The sequence below is a fragment of the Alosa pseudoharengus genome, unplaced genomic scaffold, assembly GCF_046254945.1.
Source record: "Alosa pseudoharengus isolate Yale_2024_CS ecotype anadromous, Long Island Sound unplaced genomic scaffold, YU_APseudo_1.1 YU_APseudo_1.1_scf_6, whole genome shotgun sequence".
Taxonomy (NCBI): domain Eukaryota; kingdom Metazoa; phylum Chordata; class Actinopteri; order Clupeiformes; family Clupeidae; genus Alosa; species Alosa pseudoharengus.
Window position 1 is genome coordinate 36,315,276 of NW_027468848.1, and position 15,359 is coordinate 36,330,634.

Below are 15,359 nucleotides of genomic sequence, written 5' to 3' on the forward strand. Positions count from 1 at the left end.
TCTTGGCGAAAAGTTAATCGTTTTGCATATCAGTAGTAATACATTTCACGTAGCTGTGTGAATCACGGAAAGGGCGAATGAAGTGGACACTTCTAAATGGAACCCAACCCACTGTACAGTAGCTCAAGGTCTGTGGCTAAAGCAGCCATAATGAAAGCGTTATCATTGTTTGGATACTTCACACACACGTGTTTTTTAATCGCATAGACTACAGCTACCAAGCTGGAATCAAAGCAGATCGACTCCCCTCTCACACTCTAAACACGCACTTCGAACAAACAAAAAGCGCCTCAGTCTCATGGAATAGCCATAGGCAAAACTGTATCTGACCGGTGTAACGTTGGTACTAAATCATCCATCGCAAAGAATTATTTTTGTAGCACGTGCAACAAATATTTGTAGGTACAGCCCTGCCCTGAATACATCTCAACATGCGCTCTAAAACATCTGGTTTAAATGGAGATGTAGATCATCACTAACCTGACCCTAGCCAGATGAATTTCGCTCCGCCTAGCTCCACTCATCCATCTGGAACCGATCCATTGAAATGTTGCTTCAGAAGGCTGGACCTAATCAAAAAAATGCTTGCATATGATTGAATAAGCCACTTGTCCGTCATCTATTGATGTGCTACTTCAACCACTCTCATCGAAGCCAACCCGTGACGCTGATAACAGTCTCACAGTCGCTTCTACGCTATGTCACATCTATGAAACTCCCGCCCTGCGTCCTGATTCGCTAAACCATAAAGTTGGTTGGAGAAATCACTCTCAATGGAAGAGGTTCCAGATGGATGTGAGTGAAGCTAGGCGGAGCTAAGCGGAACGACATTCATCTGGCTAGGGCCAGGTTAGATCATCACGGGTGCATTAATAAATCTACATTGCTGCGAGTTGACACAAATTATTCACTTTGACGAATTGATGTAGTTTCAGTTACTTTACTTTGAGCCATGCTCTTCCTTACTTGAATCACCTTTGAAAATAGAGGATTGAAGTAGCCTATATGGGTGTTTGGGAATGAACGTTGACTCAGATGCTTTTTGAGACCTTGAGCAGAAATGTCCCAGCCCGGTGTTTAGGATGTTTAGGATGCGGTGTTTATGTAGCCTATATATTTTCCATTAAAAAACCATCACGTAGCGAACGTGTTGTGGCTAACTCACTTAGCTCCTGTTAGTAGCCTAGGTTATGGTTATAAGCAAATTAGATGACAGTCGAAAGATACAATTAGTGCTGTTATCGATTTGCTTGGTAGCCTATAAACGCATTTATGGTTTTCTACAAATACATCAATAATCAAATTGGCCTCCATCACTCAACCATGCTAACGGTAACATTGTTTTACCTACGTTCTGCTATTGATAGGATTAATGTAGCCTACCTGCAGTAAAAAACAAGCATGTCCGATAAACATTCTCAGACTTATTTCGGCTTCAAGAGGAAATGGGAATTAGCCTACATGTCATGCAGAAATCATCCTACCCTTAGACGTTCTCTGCGGTAAACTAATGTAGCCTACAGTCTTGTCCTTGTAGGAAGCATAGTGTCTTTCCAACCCACTTTAGATTAACTTCCAACAAAATTACGTCTCACTGCAACGATGCGCCATCTAGTGGACAAACGACTACTTATCGCCAATACTGGAAATGCAGCCATGATGATGATGATGAATATTTATTTTGGCTTTCTTTTAATCCTACTGAATTTGTAATTATGTATCGGCCGTTCTAATACCGATAGTATGTGGGTGCCTGTGTGTGTGTGTGCATGTGTATATGTGTGCACCACCATCTACAGGCCAATGAGTGTACAGTCACTAAATGTACACATAACTTAATTTTTTAGACCCCCCCCCCCCATGGATGAAATTCTACGAAACTTGGCATACCCCCAGAGAATGTCAGGTTAATCATACACATAAAATTTGGTGCAGTTCTGAACGTCTTTACTGAAGAGAGGGGCGATTTTTTTACCATTCATTTTTTTACCGGGGGGGTGCAAATCACAAATGAGTAATTATGGGCTAGGTTGATGTGGGCTCTTGAGACCAACATACCATAAAAATGTCTTCATCCTCGGTGCCACGGTTCAGGTAGTTATTTAGGAAAAACTGCATTTTTTGGGTTTCGGGGGGCCCAGCGCGGAGGGGGAGTGGCCCCCGGGGACCAAACGAAATTTTTCCGTAAAAGTCTAGTGGGGCTACATACCCACCAAATTTCATGTGCCCCGGTGTTTCGGTGCCCCGGGTATCGTTGACCAAAATTTCAGGAAGTAGATGAGGGAGAAAAAAAAAAAAAAAAAAATCCCTATATGACCGCTTCGCTAGCTTCGCTAGCGGCGGTCATAATAAACTTTGCAGGGATGTGATGTAGGCCTACTGTTTAATACATGGGATCACAAGAGTGGCTCCCAATCAGACGTTTCAGCGATTTCGCTCAGAAATCTCAAAGGCATAATACTGTCGCGATCGAGGCGCCTGTACCATACTCAAGTTTTTTTGGTGAATGCAGTAGCCTAATCTTATTTGCTAGGTGAGGTAGGTGCTTGTCTTTGCCTTGTAACTGGACATTTAACTCAAATGTATCGCTAAGATATATCAAATATATCGCTAAGATAGGCCAGCTTCGTCAAGAAATGTTGATTAGTGAACGTGCTTGCAGATTCAAATCGGGAAAGCCACCTTGCCTCGCTGTGAAACAGTAGGCCTACAGCCTTTTGGTCAGCTACCATCTCTTCGCAAAGTGTGGAGAATAGACGCGCTTTTAAGGGCCGGGTTTTGATGAAATTCACCACTCTCACAACAACGTTCAAAATCTCATGTAGGTCGGGACTAACTAAGCTGCCTTGACACGAGCGCTTCCCTGTGAATAACACAGTGCGTCCATTGCGCATCGGGTGCTACCTGGGCCCAGGCTACAGATAAAAAATAAATAAAAAAACTGTTTTTCACGTCAGTTCGCCTGGCATGTCTCGACCCACAGTTTGAGAAACGCTGCTATACACCAACTGGCCTGTAGGTGGCCGGAGACAGTTTTCTGTGAATATCTCGAGAACCGTAGGGCCTAGGAGGTCCACCTTTTTTATGTATGTTGGTCTTAAGGGGGCATGTCAACCCATCCCATTACCACTTATTTCATGTATAGCGCCACCTAGTTAAAAATTAAAAAGCAAAAAATTAGGTGTTTTCATCACATCACATCTCTGGCTGACAAGGTCAAAACTGCACGAAATTAAATGTGTAGGATCATTATGACACCCTCCGAATGCATGCCAAGTTTTGTGTACTTTCGTTCATGGGGGGCCTTACAATAAAATAATGTATGTGTACATTTAGTGACGTACACCAACAAGGATTCCCGGGACACTGAAAGACCGGGGTACACAAAACTTGGTGGGCATGTAACCCCACATGGATAGCATGGAACCGTCGTTTTTCGTTTTGATCTGTTGCCCCCCCGCTGGACTGGACCCCCCGAAAGGAGGGTAGGGCAGACACAGTTCTCTGTGAATATCTTGAGAACTGTAGGGACTAGGATGACCATTTTTTCCGTATGTTTGCCTCCAGGGGTCATGTTAACCCATTTCATGTGCACACATGTGCACAAACAGATACACACACACACACATACATTCACAGTAATCATACGTATGACACATACTCACACAGTAGACATATGTACGCTTGCATGCACAGGCACATACGCAGGCACACACACAAGCACGCACACACACACACACACACACCCACACACATAACATAAACATGTACATGCACACATGCACACAATTCAAGAATTTCTCAGAATTATGAACAGGCAAGATGGAGGTGGGGTTGTATAAAATTAATTTTACATGTGAAATCTATGAACTAATCATGTTTTGGTACTTGTTGTCTAGCAGATATCAGTGAGAATTGAGTGTGGATAATGCAATTTAGTGAGACAGTTAGAATCATATAGGCCTTTCAGCGTGATTTATTTTTGTGGAAAAAATGTGCTGGACTGGGCGACGGTCATATTTTGTACCGCTCTGTGGTACATCTAGTTTATTTATACAGTCTACGACATTTATGTAAAACCATAATTAGATTACCTATTCTGGTGCATGTACAGGTCTTTTATGTTTTGAATATGATCATGTCTGATGAAGGGCTAACGCCCGAAACGTCACATGAAATTAATTATTTATTGTGAGCTATGGTGTAGCGGATTTTCTTAATTTATTGAATATGATCAACCTCTAAGAAATGTACAAGAAAATCACACAAATCAGATAACTACTTTCTAGTGTAGGGCAGTGAAGACACCTAATCAGAATCAGCTTCATTGGCGAGGTTTCCGTAAACAAACAAGGACACTAATTACAAACAACATCAAGGAACAACAAACGACAAACTAATTTAAACTTTCTGAAGAATCTTGTGATCAATATTAGAGATTAGACTATGCATATATATGCATATTAGGATATTCACACCCATGTGTCCACCCACCTGAACATCACTATTGCTGCAGAGGCTTCTCATTAAACATATATATTCTCAGGTTCACAAATCACAGGCCTCTGCGCTGAGCAGTGAGCCGCTGAAGACAGCGGGATGAGACAGGTAGCAAAGCTTTTGGATAAACAGGATTACCAGTATCCTCTCCAGACGCAGGTGGTTCATGAACCTCTTGCTGACTCCCTCAGCCCCAGACCTCAGGGGATTAGGACACTGCTAACGTCTGAAGGGCTTGGCCCACTCCCCTAACAACAGCTCTTGGGGATATTATCTGTTGTGTGGCGGGGGGTGGAGGGTGGGTCCTTTTTTATGAAGACTAACGGTCACAATTATCATACGAGGGATTAAGCCTCTTGTCATTTTATCTGATAATCATGTCCGTTTTGCTGTGAGTGGTCTTCAGTGATGTGTATTGAATGTCAGGAGAGAACACATACAGGAGGAGATATGATTAATGAAAGTTCATTTAGAACACTTCCACATTTTTGCACCTTTGAAAAATTTAACAAATTGACTTGCTAATATGTCTTTTTTAACCACTGAACTATTCTGTTGTATTTTTTAAATATTTCAAAAATACAACAGAATAGTTCAGAATAGACATATATATATATATATTTGAAACAATGACACTCATTGCTAATAGGCATACATCACTATACTAAAGTAGAAAAATGGATATCCAGTCCACGCGTAATCATACCTTTCTGACACAGGCTGACCATGAACGCCCACTAAACTGGGATTTGGACAGTGTCTGCTGCATCAGTGTTGGGATGGTGTGAGACTTTCCCCTTGCGCTTGTGTGTGTGTGTGTGTGTGTGTGTTTATGTGGGGTCAGAAGAGGAATGAGGACAGAGGGCTCCAGGCATGGCCGATAACACAGCGGCTTGGAGAGAACACTGTGCCATCAACAGAGATCCTGTTTACAGTAGCAGGCCTGCGCTGAGAAGAGGAGTGTGATGTGGCCGTGATAGCATCGGCTCTTTATCTGGGAGACAGACAGAGGCCCTGTAAATGCTCCTGACACATCTGAGACCCACGACCTGATAACCCCGGGGGAATCTCCACACATGGGCCAATCACAAGGCTGTCATCGGTTATGTCTTGTTTTTTTTGTCATATTTTTGCTACCAAGTTGCATGTCTTTCATGCAGGGAGTTAAAGAACTATGGACCTCTTTTTTTTAGTAACTGAAGGAGTAACTGGAGCTAACTTACTTTTAGCCATGGGGTTGTCTCTCTTGGAAAAGAATAGAGGGGGAGATCACCATATTTTATTGTTGCTGGTAGTTATTTTCTGTGTAGAATACTTACACGTTCCTGTTAAGAGACAACAGGCTTTTCTGGCTTTGCTCAGAAAGCCTTTCAAGATGAAAACAAAGGAATGTTGGTTTTGCTTAAACAGTATACTGCTGATAGCTCCAAACTGATTCACCTGATTGACTTTGAATGAAGAGCTTCCATCCATCCAAACCTGATCTGCTCAAAGCAGTTTGCACTGGGTGGAATGACAGCCTGATGTCAGTGCCTCTTAACTGAAGCCTTCCATGTAATAATGCACACAGGAAACGACCGACAGAAGAAACAGTGACCTACATGTAAAAAAAAAGAAGAGGAGCACACGCCACAAGGAAAAACTTTTCTTTGTGACCCTTCAGATGAATCATATTCTGATAACAGACTTACACACACAACTCAGTAAAAAGCTTTTGGGGATTTAAGGGCTTAAGGTTTAACCAAACAACACTTTGTTGGAATAAATGTCTGGTGCTACAAAAACACATTGCCATATTGCCATACTGTTCTACTGTTGAAATGTTAAAGTCAACACAAAGCATGTAAGGGTTACCCTCACAATGTGATGCAAGTATAACCACTACCGTGAAGCAATGCAGATATGACCTGTGACCTGGCTGTCAGTGACCAATTACACAAGGGCAAAGAGGCAGGTTTGGACCATGTCTGAACGTGGTCCCCAAGAACCTCCTTAGTGAGAGAGAGAGAGAGAGAGCAAGAGAGATTAAAGTCTCATTATCATGCCTGTTAAAGGCCTTTAAATAGTTCCCGAGAGAAACCATCTCTAAGATATCATGCCCCCTGTATGAGGTCACTTTAAAACATCCTTAGCTAACACAAGTCATGACATGAAGCACATTCAATGGGTCAGCGATGAACTCAGAGTGTTAATGGCTAATTCAAACGTAGCAAAGTGGTCGATGTGAAAGCAGCGTCTGATAGCATCTGTTTTGACGGGATTATAACTTTGACATTATCTGGGCTAGCGTCTCAGCCAACATGGCGCACAGGAACATGGCCATCAGATAAGGGCCCCAGTTGACGGGCTATTATTGCCGATCTTGCCTTTGTGATGCCTATATAGTCAGGAGTAGGACACGGAACATTGCCTCTGAAACACAAGAGGCTCTGCAACGCCCCTTTTGCCCGCTCCGCTTCCTCTTCGTCATCTTGTCCAACTGACAGAGGGAATGCCTTTGTGATCCTCCCCAAAACCACCTGGACGAACTGGATGACTGGATGACAGACACTGTTATGAGCATGATATATGTATTGTGTGTATGTGTGTGTGTGTGTGTGTGTGTGTGTGTGTGTGTGTGTGTGTGTGTGTGTGTGTGTGTGTTGGAGGCTGTTTGATGAACAGTCCCTAAGCACTTTCAAATCCACCATCCCATGCTTGGCTTTCCCCAAGAATGAGGAGGCCAGCCTGGTCACAGCCTGGTTAATATGTACAAGCCCAAATCAAAAAAAAGTTGGGACGTTGTGTAAAAAGCAAATAAAAACAGAATGTAATAATAATATACAAGTCTAGTAAACCCATATTTAGCAGCAAAAAGGAAATAGACAACATATCAAATGTTGTAAATGAAAATTTGGACTATTTCATGGAAAATATATGTTTGTTTTGAATTTGATGCCAGCCAGGGATGGATTACTGCACGGGCCTACCGGGCCCAGGCCCAGGGTCCCAAGGGGTCAGGGGGCCCTGAAGCCCAAGCCTTTGCATGGAATCATTGCCTCAATATCAACACATCAGGATGTAGGCTATGAATCTGATTGAATTTAGTATTGGCCATCGCCAAAAAGCACCAGAATACAGGAAATCACATCAAACAAATTTAAAAAAAATCTGGGGGAGGACCCCCCTCCCCCCCCCCTCCCACATATAAGACAATTAGTAGGGGGCCCTTAATACATCTGGGCCCAGGGGCCCGAAAGTTCATAATCCGCCCACGATGCCAGCAACATCTTTCAAAAAAAGTTGGGACAGGGAATGTTTACCACTGTGCTGCTTCAACAGCTTCAACTAGAGTTTTGAGAATGAAATGTTGTCCCATTACTGCCCAATATTAGATTTCTGTTGCTCAACAGTATGGTGTATTCTTAATTATGTTTTTCATTCCATGATGCACCTTATTTGATAGGTCTGGACTGCAGACAGGCCATTTTAGCACCTGGACTCTTCTTCTGTGAAGATATACTGTTTAAATATGTGCAGAATTAATTTTGCCATTGTTTTCCTGAAATATTCAAGGTCTTCCCTGGAAAAGACATTGCCTGGATGTCAGTATATATTGCTCAAAACCTGTATATACGTGCAAGATGCCCATGCTGTAGGCACTAATGCACCTCCACACTGTCATAGATGTTGGGTTTCAAACAGAGCACTAAAACCAGAGACTTTCTAATGAGGAGACACAGCACTCAAAAAATCCTCCATAGAAATGCATGGGGTTAGTTTGTAACGCCAATATGGCCGTTGTCTACACATATCCCACCCCTTCCTTGGCAAAACGTCGACATGTGAATACATTGAGCCAATCATGTGGTGTGATGTGAATACATTGAGCCAATCATATGGTGTGTTGTGAAGACATCGTGCCAATCATGTGTTGTGAACTCGCCGCTAGAGCAAGATTGTGTTGTGAAGCCTTGCGCACGCGCATTTCTGCCGAATAGGATGCCCGATGAGTGCCCAAAAAGCGTTGCAATATGGCCGCCGAGTGGAGGGACTTGCCTAAAAGGACTTTGCTAAAACAAGTTGGATAGGTTGGATATTTGGTTAGGCCCTTTCCTCTTTAGCCCAGATGAGTCCATCTTTTCCAAAAAGAATGGCAAATTTTGATTGGTCTAACCACAGGACCTTTTTCCACATCATGTTAGTCCATTGTAAACAAGCTCAGGCCCAGATGAGACGGGGATATTTTCTGTATCATGTCTCAATAAAATTTTGCCTGTTGCATGGTTTAACGTTTTTGAATTGAGTATCAAACTGTGCACATAGACAATGGTTATCAGAGGTTTTCCTGAGCCCATACAATGATTTTCAGTTACACTTTAATTGAAGGTATCTACATAAGAGTGACATGACACTGTCATGAACGTGTCATAAACATTATAAACAGGTCGTAAACGTTTATGACATTACGCTTCTGTCATTAAGTGTCATTCTGTTTTTGATCATTTGGTTTTTTTCATGACAAGTTAGTGTTAGGGTTAGGGTTAGGGTTCATGTGTCATAACAGCATCATGTGTTCATGATAGTGTCATGTCACTCTTATGTAGATAACTTCAAGTAAAGTGTTACCCGATTTTCTATAGAAAATAGCTCTGGTTTTGATGCAGTGCCATGTGAAGTCCAAAAGACCACGGCCATCCAATATTGTTTTTCAGCTCTAGCCCTTTACAAAGATTTCTCTGGATTCTCTGAATGTTTTCATTATATTATGTTCTGTAGACGATGAACTCCCCAAATACTTCACAATTTCATGTTGAGAAGCATTAAAATTACATTGTTTCATCATTTGTGCACACAGGTTTACACAGAGTGATGAATAGCCCTACATCTTCACTTCTAAGAGACCTTGCCTCTCTGGGATGCTCTTTTTCATACCTAATTGTGTTTCCAGTTACCCTAATTAGTTGTGAAACATTCCTCCTTTTGTTTTCTTGTTTTCTATCATTACACAACTTGTCCAGCATTTTGTTACCCCCGTCCCAACTTTTTTTGAAACATTTCAAAATTAACATATATTTTCAATGAAATAGTAAAAATTGTCATTTTCAACATTTGATATGTTGTCTGTGTCCTTTTTGCAACTAAATATGAGTTTTAGGGATTTGCAGATTATTACATTCTGTTTTTATTCACATTTTACACAACGTCCCAACTTTTTCTGATTTGGGGTTGTACAATGGTGATGGGGCAAAGTTGACTTGGTAATACCACAGAGAATTAATTTTGTGATGTAAAGTCAAAACACTACAGCCCTCGCCAGACGCACACAAACAAGAGAGGAGATATGCCGTGAGATTGTTGGAGAGCAGTCGATTCTTTGTTGCTGTAAACAAAAGTACATTTTTGACTGCAGTGTGTTCCACAACATTCATTTAACCACCTCCGAGAACCTCCATAAATACATCCACAGCTGGATTACTGCCAATACTTTCACAACCTTTTGTGAGGCAATAGATCAGGTAGACAAGAGATACATCATACATTAAGAACTAATGAAGCATGCTGACATACTTACACAGTTTGTACAATGTACATATATCAACAACAGAGTCTGAAATTGATGAAATCATTCCTCATCACTCATTGAGTGAGATTCTATGATGATGCCACAAAGAATTAAACATCAAGTTCAATATGAGTCATATGAGAACACCTAAACTATTTAAAGTTTAAGAGGCCAAAACTGCAGTCTGACAAACAACTGGGTAATGAGAGTTTCAATCAATAAGCATCTTCCCTCTAGCAGCAGTTGCAGTTACATTAAGTATTTTCCCATTCTCTCTCTCTCTCTCGCTCACTCTTTCCCTGTTGCCTCCCCTATCTTTTCATATTGCTGATTGGCCCTTAAGATTGCACACATTGTGTGGTCATGGAGCCATCATGTTGTTGTTTCAGGAGGCAGTCTAGGTTTGAGCAAACACAGGGGCAAACACCGGGGTATCTCCTCTTTAAGGATGGGGGGGGGGGACCAGGGCCCTCTACAAAGAGCAGCATTGTCACTACTGTAATATGCCGTGACTGTCTGACAAATTTGCCAACCTTCTGATAAGGTAATGATCCCAGGCCTCGGGCTCCAGGTTCCCACAGCAGGGGAGGGCCTCCGTAAACTAACATCTCCCAGGGCCTGTGCCATGAAACTGGATGCCTGATGTAGCCGCAACCAGCATGGGCTCCCATTCTTCTCCAGTGGCAGATAAAACCCCCTCGCATCCGCACCATCTGATGAGAGCCGTCGATTGCAGCAACTACTCAAACCATCAGGGCGCTTGTGTGAGTGTGTGTGGGCATGTGCCGGCCTACGTTCAGCTGAAGACCTCATGGCTGTGTGTGTGTGTGTATGTGTGTGTGTGTGTATTTATTGTTGTGTGTGTGTGTGTGTGTGTGTGTGTGTGTGTGTTATCTCCTGGCAGAAGCTCCAGGCAGAAGGGACAGTTTAGTTTAGACCAGATCAACTGATAAAAGAATAGGGACAATATGACAAGGGCCTCATCATGATCAAGAGGGATCTTCTCTTTATGTTGTGCAGATAAACAGCCATCTCAAAAGAGGGGACAGAAAACAACAAACACAACACACTGCATTCTCCCAAACTGTGTACGTGTCCTAGGACATGTAGGTTCAGTTGTGCAAGGATATCCCCATTTACCCTAAAGACCGGAGCAACTTATACTGTTTTTTCACATCCAGGATATAAATGCTAATGCATATCAAGGCCTAGGGTACATCTTCCGTCATTCAAACTGTCTCAATGTAAGTGGCAAACACACTGACACAGGATGTGTTTTCTGTATGTAAATTCTGTACGGTTAAAAAAGCACATTGTTTCTGAGTACACTCCATATGGAGTTGGAACTCCATAGAGCATGACAGATAAGTTACAAGGGGTGTTTTCCCCCCACTGACTCCAGGATTTGCGGACATTTGGTTGTATTCTGCACCCAGTTGCGTGATTACTTTAAGTTAGTACAGTGTGTACTGTACTGTGAAGCAGTGCCTTTACAGATCTCAGGTACAGCCTAAGGCATGTGTTGCGGCTGTCTGGAGCCAATTGTTCACAATGAGTACCACCACAGAAATCAATTGGCTCTCTAAGTACCACCCATGATGATGGCATTAATACAGTTAGGCCAGTTTAACTACATATTTTACATCGTACATACTGTTCTGCGTCAGGTTTTTGTTCAAGAAAGAAGACAAAAACTAGTTGAAATTTAACTTCAGCGATTGCGTGGTTAAGGCATTTTTTTAATCAGATATCATTTTAAGTGATTATTTTGTCTTTATGAAAAAACATCTTGGAGACTCCCAAAGTACCACTAGAGAGAGTCTGCCTACCACCAGTGGTACCCGTACCACGGTTTGGGAATAACTGTTGTAGAGTATTAATTTGACCTGGTTGTTGGTTGGCCACTGTGGAAGTCCCCAACCAAAAGCACATTAAATACATTTTTGTTCAATACACTGCTACTCTGCTCATTCACTAAGGCCTCTTTTTTGCTAATACAAACAACATTATTTGACTCTTTGTTGTCTTTTGGATGTTTCTGTCTTGTCATGTAACAGCAAAATAACTGTTTGGCATCTTCTATTTCCTTTCTTACTAAAGATTCATCTGTGCCTCATATGAAACAGGTTCATAACTGTGTAAATAACTTACTCAGTTGTTGCACATATGCATGTCTTTGTGTTACATCATTTTGGAAACAAGGATAAATGGTTCAGCTGGTGTGCCCTCTAGTGGTGAGAGTGTGAACACAACCTTCCCTTGAGGCGAGACATCCACATCAGGTCTCAGAAAAGCAGAGACGACTGTACAATACCGTCTCAAGTGCCATTAACATTTTGACATAGATCTATAAAAAAAATAAAAGCAGAAGACAACACAAGGAGTCAGGTTGCATTATTTGAGTAATTGCATTTTATTTCAGCTCCAGTGTTACAAACTGTAGCAGCAGTTCCTCCATCCATAAACATTTGCATCATTCATATTCCAGCAAAAATAGTTCAGAACTCTAGATGGCACTCTGTGTTTAAAAATATCCCTCTTTCCCCAAACTCCCATATCATTGTGCGTACAAGCAGCAAATAATGTACACTAGCAAACACGCCCCTAGACACATTACATTTCTTCATTAAAACTATTTAGCATATATATTATGGGGCAACATGTCATACATGTTATACAAAAATAAAAAGAGACTGAATTTCTGCAGCGAAATTATTTGAAGGATAACCTTGTCCTTTTGCTGTTATGAAAGGCATTAGAATACGTGTTGTTTTGTGATACATCTAAAGGGTAGCTTAGTGACATACCACAGGTGCATTTGCATAAAACGCTTGCATAAATATTAATTACATTGTCCACCCCTGGTCAAGTCCAGTAAGTCATGTGTCGCTATTCAGCCCACAACTCTAGCACAACCAATTTTCATGACCTTTGAGAAACATATGCACAGGCTATTTAATAGTTTTGCCTCAACTCTAAAGGTCTAAAACTCTTGTTCCGTTTGCCGTCTCTTTCTCAGCATATCAAATCAGAGACGAGGAATATTCCTGTCAAACTGGTGTCAGGATGTGCTAAAGGCTTCAGTATCTTTAAGACAGTGATATCGCTGGGAAGATGTGTAGAAAGCCACAAATAACAGCAAAGAGAAGGATATGCATAGAGAAAGAAATACTGGTCATTTAGTGATTTACTTTTTTCACTTTGTACCAAAAATTAAGATTGTTTTCAGTGTTTAATTCATTTTTTTCAAAGCACAAGTACTTTGTCAAACCATGTCCTTTTTACAAGTGTACAGGAACAAACAATTATTACTAGATAGGTCATAATTATTGTATTCTTATGGGGTACTTAAACTAGGCTATTATGCTGGTAAATATTTATAGTATTATTCATCACTCAGGTTTAGCTCGGTATGTAAAAGTCAACTTTATACAAGACCTAAATCCCTCGAAGATAAGATCACATAATTTAGGGGACAGTTTTCAATGACATGGTTGAAAGAGTAGATTCCCAGTCAATAAAACTACCCCTCAGACCAGCTTGACTTTTGTCCAAAGACCCACTAGTGGTTGCAGACAGATGAGCAAGCAGTTTGTATGCATTTTGAAAACAATTCCAAAAAACACCACATGCGATTTCACTACATCCCCTTTTGCTTTAGGTGAACAACGGCATTAAGCAATAATCAAATCAAGGGCAATCAAAAAACTGTGTATAACCTATTCAACATTATTTCTAAAGCTATACGTTTTAAAGCTATGTCTGAAGTCTAAATAGGGCCTGACATGGTGTCTAGTAGTCGACTTCTTTGGGATCTCCACGGGGTGGAAGAGGACATTTAGTCTCAGACAGTCATGGTTCCACATAACATTGTCCTAGAACCAACTCTGCTGCATAGTTAATGAATAAATACAGCTTTATAGAAGCAGGCTTTTTAAACAACAACAAACGAAAACCCTCTGCGTTTTTCTGTGAGAGAAAAATTAAACCAATAAGCACTTAATGAAAAGCAAACAAACAACTCCTAGCTGCTTTAGTAATGTGGTCTTTTTTTGGAAATGTCTGTATTACTAGTTTTGGGGGTGGGGTGCGATCGTGATGGATAAAATGACCAGGCAGAGCAGACACAGGAAGTGAGTGACGCAGGACAGTCAGGACACAGGAAGCACCCTCGGCCCTGCAAAGCTCTGCCAGTGAAACCCGTCTGACACCCTCCTCACCCCCACCCCACCCTATCCAACCCCCAGTACGCATCACTGTTGGCCTGCATTCTCTTCGCCAGCACAAACCCACATGTTGAAACCCCGTCTAGTGCACTACGCATCCCCAACTTGATACACTTGACCGCTGTGAGGAGCAGATCTTGGAACATATACGGAGTGAGGCACTTGACCTCCGAGTGTTCTTTTGTTTTTCAATCAGCCCATGCTGTGTAACTTCCATAAATGCATTGTTACATAAAAATGGCTAATACTTACAAGCATTACATTATATTACATTTAAATTAAGAATCTACAGGAGATTGTAAGAAAAAAAAAAAAAATCAGATATTTAGGAGTGTTGAGACATGTGGTCATCCACACTTTCCACACCCCAGGCTTTTGGTATGTGCGTCTCATTTTACTGTTGACCAGAGTGAGTCAAGCCACACCTGTACAACAAGAACTCAGAAAAAAAACTCCACACCCGCACCCGCACACACACACACACACACACACACACACACACACACACACACACACACACACACACACACACACACACACACACACACACACACACACACACACACACACACACACACACACACACACACACACACACACACACACACACACACGCAGCAAATCAAAAAAAAAAAAAAAAAAACGTACGCATACACGCACACAAATAAAAGGGAGGAAAAGTTGCCAAAGCTGTCATTATTATACACATTTAACATCACTATTACAATTCCATAGAGTTGTGCGTGATTTCAGAGCAAGCCAAGTGCTCTACATAAAACAAGGCAAACCTTTCTGGGCCACACAGGCACCTGTACAAGGGGGGGCGCCCGTAGATTTGTATGGAAGATTTCAGTTGTGCCTGAATGCTCCGTTACATACACATCTACAGACTTGACCCAGGCAGAGATACAGACTTGTGTGAGTGAAGAATGCATCACATGGACATTTGTAAGACAGTTCTCACAGGTAATGTTTTTAACATACATATAGATAGATAAGATTTATATTTACATACTTTTTCTGTTTGTTTACTGTGAGAAGGCTACAATGTCTCCATGGAATGAGCACATCAAGCGGATTCACTCGTG